The sequence below is a fragment of the Apium graveolens genome, chromosome 9 (genome assembly GCF_009905375.1).
Source record: "Apium graveolens cultivar Ventura chromosome 9, ASM990537v1, whole genome shotgun sequence".
Lineage (NCBI taxonomy): Eukaryota > Viridiplantae > Streptophyta > Magnoliopsida > Apiales > Apiaceae > Apium > Apium graveolens.
The window spans coordinates 261664661-261670660 of NC_133655.1; positions in this window are offsets into that span (position 1 = coordinate 261664661).

The window sequence follows — 6000 nt, forward strand, 5'->3', positions numbered from 1 at the left end:
ATTCAGAGTTGTCTTTCAAAATGTAACACTTGCTTCCAAACACATGAAAATCTTTACAGTAGGCTTTCTCTTAGACATGATTGAGTAGGGTGATTTGCCATGTGCCTTGTTAATAAGAAATCTGTTCTGAGTGTAACATGCAATGTTAACAGCCTCTTCCCAGAAACTTGTTGGCAGCTTGGCATCTTGCAACATTGTTCTAGCAACTTCAACTAATATTCTGTTCTTTTCTTTCAACCACTCCATTTTGTTGAGGTGTTCTAGCAGCTGAGAATTCTTGAACAATGCCCTTGCTTTTGCAGAATTCACTCAATGTTGCATTTCTAAATTCTGTTCCATTATCACTTCTCAATCTTTTTACACAATTATGTTCTTCAGCCTGTTTTTCTATCTTCTTGATGTGCTCAATTATGATGTGTGGGGTTTCATCTTTAGAGTGCATGAACTCTACCCAGGTGTATCTTGAGAAATCATCCACCATCACAAGTGCATATTTGTTCCTTGAAATTGATAAGACATTTACTGGCCCAAACAAGTCCATGTGCATAAGTTGCAATGGTGCACTTATGGAATTCAAAATTTTTGATTTGTGACTTGATCTTTTCATATTTCCTTTCTGACAAGCTTCACAGACTTCAACTTTTGCAAACTCCAGCTTAGGCATGTTTCTTACTAACTCCTTTTTAACTGAGGTGTTAATTGCCTTGAAATTCAAGTGAGATAATTTCTTATGCCATAGCTTGCTTTGTTCTTCGGATGTCTTAGTGCATAAGCAACAAATTCCATCCTTATTTGTTGAGTCCAAATCTGCAACAAACAAGCTTCCTTTCCTTGCTCCTTTACGAGCAATTTCACCAATTTTCTTGCTGATAAAGATGCATTGTTCTTTGTTGAATAAGACTTCAAAACCTTTGTCTGTTGTGGCGCCCCAAAAACCCGGGGTCAGGAGTCTCGGAAGCCACGCTATCTAAACTCACACAACTCACACTACAATATGTAAATACTCACGCTTCACGACCCCACACTTAACACACACACACTACAGGTTATTATCTTGGAAACGAACCATCATTACTAGAGAAATTTTATTACAACCCAAATGTAATTAGTCTTACCGGGAGTGACCTTTAAGTAAGGTTAATCCGCCGACCAAATATATATTTCTTATTTCTTATTTTACATAAACCATACTTATAAATAAGCCGAACTATAAACAACTGAAAACTAATCCAGCTTATTCCGACTACCTGAGGTACTGCACCAAACAATCTACGCAACAGCTGGCCATTTCCTACCCGTTTCCTAGCTGTGGTTCTCATGGCAGGCATTTTGATTCACTGTTGTGTTGTGTCAATTTAAGAAAACAAGTGTGAGCTAAGATGCTCAGCATAATAATGTACAGTATGAAAATGACTGTATAATAACATCATATATTATATATATGTTTTATTTAAAAGTAGATTTCTTGGTGTCCCACACCTTCTTATGAAAACAATTCTTTTAAGGGGGTTTTATAACCTGTGAATACCTTAATAGTAATCCCAGCACCTAGGCTTGGGTTACGGTATTGCATATCAATTCCAATTGGAAGAGTTTGAACATCTCACAGGAGCCACCGCATACGATGATCAGTCGTCCTACGGAAAGTAACCTTCTTTACTAGTAAAAGGACGAATACCGTCATCTCTCGGGTATCACCCTGGCCGCATTCGGGCTACGTATCCCATTTTCGGGTATACACATACTTCACAAGTTCCTGAGTACACAAAGTACCTTCGCCTACGGTACCTTTGGTAGCCCATCCAGCACACGTAGTACCAGAGTCTACCCCTCCATTGTCCTTCAACAGAATTCTATCCATCTCAGGAACTTGAACCACATCGAAGTTCCCAAGCGTTTTGTATCTTTTTAGAATATAAGTGTATGTATATGTATATACGTACTTCCGAGAATTTCGGAGGAAGTACTAGGGATGTGAGTTGACCGTTGTCAACAGATAATTAATAAGGGGAAAAGTTTCTTCTTGAAACTATATTCAATATATTAATAAGTCGGGATAATATTAACCGACGATCTGAAATTATTCGAATGATACTTCTAAATCAGAAGGTATATCAGGATCTATGATCTTTAAATCAATAACAATCCTCAAATAAATAATCAATAATTAAATAGTAGTCTATAAATAATTAAATGATAATTGATATTCATCATACCTCGAATGAGTTATTCTTTTAAAAGATTTATTTAAATAGTATTCCTCAACTAGTTTGTGTTTACATAATTAATAATCTATAATGATTAATCGGGTTTGAGTAAGTAAACGTTGAAGTATACTACTCCTATAATAAAGGAATACGTATATAATATTTAATATCCGAATCAATAAAATATAGTTGAGGGAATATGCTCATTGGGAAATCGTTTTAAAAGTTCAAGGTGTTTTAATGTTTCGTAAGTGGACGATGAGTCCCTTTAAAATGTATTATTATGGACTTATATTCGTCCTATAATATCTCCGGAACGATTCCCGGGTTTTATCTTAAATCCCGACCGACCCTCGGTCTTCTATCATACATTACGCTTAAAGCGAAATAACATTTCACGATATATACTTATCGTACAACATCGCTATAACATGCAAAAATTCAAAACTACGTATCAAGGAAAACATAGTATTTATGCGATGATAGTAAAACAATCCTTTCACAACACAACAGTAAAAATGGAGTTGGGTTTGTAAACTTGCCTGGGTATCTCGAGGTGGAGGATGCTCTAGGTTCCGCTCGGAAATCTATAACCATAAACACATTTCATTTCGTTAGGTTCCGTCCTAACTCACGGTAACTCGCACTCATGCGCTACTCATTATACACCCTCTCAAATCATACTACCCTTAACATTTCTTTTAAGTCATAAACACTTTATGGTCACTTCATTTTCCTAAGTATCTTGAGTTCATTCTCATTATCGTTGTCGGCTCCGCTTAAGGATTCTTATAGTTTCTACTCGCACGGTCTCAGCTCCGACATTTTTATAAAATTCAGAAATCATTATTTTTACTTGAAATTTTTATGACAGTTAGGAAACTCCATATGTTACTCTCTGTAAAAATTTCATGATTTATGAATACTTTTAAGTCTATCCTTTATATTTTCAAAGTTCGTGATTTGTAGCAGTTTTTGTCGCGTAAAATACTTTTACTAAAACGATCATAACTTTTGATCCGTAAATCGGAATTAAGCGATTCAAGCGCCTAAACGATCCTTATAACATTGTCTATCTTAAACAAAGGTTATTTCGCAAGAATATACTTTACAACTTCGAGACTTTCTACAGAAACTTAAAGTTACGGTTTGTTGTTTTTAACGAAGTTACGTTTACGATCGGGGTTTCGTTTATGCCTTAACTATCAACACAACCACCAAAAATCATCATATCATCATCAACACACAAAATCCTCTCAAGAACATCATGTTCTTGAGGCAACAACAACAAACCTTAAATCTACTTAACTTAATCATCAAGATTTCATAAACAACACTTAGTAAGCTAGGTTTACTAACACCCACTAAATGGATATTAAACATGAACCTTAAATAAAGTTAGGCCAAAGATTTTTACCTTTCTTGAAAGCTTGAGATGTGTTCTTGAGGATGGTGGAGGCTTGGAAGTGCTTGGTATGATTTTTGGAACCTAAAACCACCATTAAAATCAAGAAACCAAAGAGAGGTTACTATTCACACTATTCACTAGTGAGTTTCTTGAATTTATTCCACCTATCAAACCTTAATAAAAAGAGATGAAAGATTTTTCTTACCTTAGTTTAGTTTCTAGGAGGCTTGGGAAATAATTGTGGGATTTTACAAGAACTAGAGCTTGGAGTTTTGAATTGCAATTTCCTTCTTTTCCTTCAAATAGCCGAATGGAAGAAAAAATGGGGGTGGGTATTTATAGCACTTGGTTGCTTCTCTTGGATGAATTCTAGGTTGCTTCTTGGAAGGTGACTTGATATCTTTGCAAGTTGATCTTTATTCTTCCTAGGATAGCTTAGGTTTATTCCCTGTCTCCAAATCCATGGACAAATCTTTGTAGCTTGCTAGCTTACAAGCTAAACTACAAGGTTAGCTCCTTAGCACACTATTTGCTAGCTAGCTTGGTCATCCTAGGGTTAGCTTACTATTTGATGAAGTAACCATGGTTACTTCCTTACCATGGTTTAGTTAGTGCGTTATGTTTAATTAATCGTTTACGCGTTCGCTCGGTTACTTAAACGTTCTCCACAATACTTATTCGTAAATGGTTCGCAATGTAATTCTTTTCGTTTCTATTCCTTATATTTTTATTTATCCTAATTGAATATAAATCCGTAGGATTTTAATCTCGTAATTATATTGTGATTCCCGTAGTCCTTGATAAGTCGTAATTACGGTCATTTTTCAAAGTTCGTTTTCTTCGAAAACTAATAGTGTTTACATACACTCATTTGGTACGTATAGTCGTAATATCTATTCTGAAACTCATTTTCTTATGCACTATATAGTGTGGGCTCAAAAGTTTTTCCCCGTCTGACAGGGTTACTATTCATTAAACATTTTACAGGGTCTCAAAAATTCGAGTTATTACAGTCTTCTCCTCTAACAAGGATTCCGTCCCGCAATCAATTAGAAAATAAGTGGGGATATCTATTCCTCATGGTGTCTTCATGTTCCCAAGTTGATTCCTCAACATTTTGATTTCTCCATAATATCCTAACTAGCTTCACCGTTTTGTTCCTCAACACTTGTTCTTTCTGGTCCATTATCCTGACTGGCTGCTCGATGTAGGTCAGATCTGGTTGTAAATCTACCTGCTCGTACTCTATTACATGTCGGGCATCGGCATGGTACTTTCTCAACATGGATACGTAAAACACGTTGTGTACTTGTTGCAAATTAGGAGGCAAGGCGAGCTCGTAAGCTAGAGGTCCTATCCTCCTCAAAATTTTAAAGGGTCCTATGAATCTGGGACTCAGCTTCCCTTTCTTTCCAAATCTCATCACTCCTTTCCACGGAGATACCTTCAATAACACCGAATCTCCTACTTCATATTCCCTATCCTTCCTGGTCTGATCGGCGTACTTCTTATGTCTATCCTAGGCTGCTACCAGTCTCTTCCTGATGAGTTTTACCATTTCTCTGGTCTGCTGGACTAACTCTGGTCCTAATAGCTTGTGTTCTCCAACTTCATCCCAACATAGGGGAGAGCGACATCTTCTCCCTTAAAGAGCTTCATACGGGGGCATTCCTATGCTAGCGTGATAGCTATTATTGTAAGAAAATTCTATCAGGGGTAAGTGATCATCCCAATTTCCTTTGAAGTCGATGGCACATACTCGTAGCATATCTTCTAGGGTCTGTATAATCCTTTCGCTTTGTCCATCCGTCTGGGGTGGTAAGCGGTACTCATGTTTAGTCTGGTGCCTACACATTCCTGGAAGCTTCTCCAAAATCAGGAATTAAACCTCGGGTCTCTATCTGACACTATGGCTACGGGAACGCCGTGTCTTATTACAATTTCCTTCAAGTAAATATCTACCAACTTGTCTAAGGTGTACCTTTCGTTGATTGGTAGGAAATGTGCGGACTTGGTCAGTCTATCAATGACAACCCATATAACATCGTGATTAGTCTTTGTCCTAGGTAAGCCTGTCACAAAATCCATGGCTATGTGTTCCCATTTCCATTCCGGAATTTCTAGGGGTCGTAACAGTCCACTAGGTCGCTGGTGTTCCGCCTTCACTCTTTGGCATGTCAAGCACTTGCTAACCCACTCCGCTACTTCTCTCTTCATGTTAGGCCACCAATAATATTCCTTAAGGTCACGGTACATTTTCGTACTTCCTGGGTGGATTGAATATCTAGAGCTATGCCCTTCATGCAACAGCTCGTCCTTTAATTCTTGCACATTCGGAATCCAAATCCGGGACACATACCTCATGATCCCTTCCTCATCCTTCTC